Below are 1,622 nucleotides of genomic sequence, written 5' to 3'. Positions count from 1 at the left end.
AACTGAACCAGCAAGGTGCACCTTGGCAGATCTAGGTTAGAATCCATACTGTATCTATCTGATAAAAAAAAATTCTGCTAGAGGATCTATGTAGGAAAAGTCTTTAAAAACTAGATTTAGGGACGCCTGGGTGGTTCAGCAGTTGAGTGTCTGTCTTCCGCTCTGGATGTGATCCCGGGTGATCCCAGGTCTCGGGATGGAGTCCCAAATTGGGCTCCCTTTGAGGAGCCTACTTCTTCCCTGTCTATATCTCAGCCTCTCTGTTTCTCATGAACAAATAAATAAAATCTTAAAAAAAAAAAAAGCTAGATTTATAAGGTCATTTCAAAGGAATGCTGTTTTAAATAGCTTACTGTTACTTTTTAAAAAAGAGTTATTTGGGCAGCCCGGGTGGCTCAGCGGTTTAGTGCCGCCTTCAGCCCAGGGTGTGATCCTGCAGATCCGGGATCCAGTCCCACACTGGGCTCCCTGCAGCTAGCCTACTTCTCCCTCTGCCTGTGTCTCTGCCTTGGTCTCTCTATAACCCCTCCCCCGCCCCCGTGTCTCTCATGAATAAATAAATAAAATCTTTAAAAAAAATAAAAAGATTTATTTATTTATTTTAGGAGGGGAAGCATGTGCATGCAAGCAGGGGGAGGGGCAAAGGAGAGGGAAAGAATCTCAAGCAGACTCCCTTGCAGAGCTAGAGCCCAACTTGGGGCTCTAACTCATGACTATGAGACCATGACATGAATTGAAATCAAGAAATGGATGCTTAATTGACTGAGCCACCTAGGCGCCCCAGTTACTTTTATTATCCCCTGCCACCCAAATATTATATATATACATATATAAAAGATCAGCAAAATATAGTTTGCCTTATGGGTCTTTTATTTTATATAGCATGCTCTGTCCTCAAAATTCTGAATACACTCTGGCACATTTTGACAACTGAAAATATTTTCTCTGTAAACTGTTATAGCTTAACCATGCATTTGTCTCAGTTAAAAAAACAAACAATACTCACTTCACCTGAAGAACCAAAGTTACAGTAAATTTTAGAAGATCTGTTGCTACATATGAAATAACAAAATGTGCAGCTAAAGAAAATGTATTCAAAAATAATGCCAATATTATTTTTGGATAGGCCTAATGTTTTCATTCACAAACTTAATGCAGGAAATGACTACTCGTATTTTACCACCTCTGACATCCTAAATTGGTTATGTTTTTTGAGCTAAATTCTCAAAAGAAATAGGCCAAAAGAATGTTATTCTAGAAAGAACACAAGTGATATCTGCTAAACAGGTCATTAATACCAACGAGGAACTCTCCAACAATGGGGGGAGATGATACTGAACAATTTTATTTAAATTTGTGGAGACTGGGTTGGGTTATTTCCAATCACTCCTATCTTGATTCCTTTGTGTCTCGATTAACTGTTATGTCTTCGTCACCTTCTTCAAGGATTCTCACTGTTCAAACACCACCGGTATCTTCTCTTTCACAGGCAACATACAAGTCACAGTTAACTGTACACTTTATATACTTATAATCAACATAAGATCTTAATGTAAGTTCCAGTACCATACGTACTAAATACTCTTCAAAAGCAGTTTTCCAAAAATACTGGGAAGGGAACA

Source organism: Nyctereutes procyonoides, unplaced genomic scaffold, assembly GCF_905146905.1.
Source record: "Nyctereutes procyonoides isolate TBG_1078 unplaced genomic scaffold, NYPRO_anot_genome, whole genome shotgun sequence".
In the NCBI taxonomy this organism is placed as follows: Eukaryota; Metazoa; Chordata; class Mammalia; order Carnivora; family Canidae; genus Nyctereutes; species Nyctereutes procyonoides.
The sequence above is the reverse complement of the archived record's forward strand: the minus strand, read 5'-3'. Positions refer to the sequence as shown.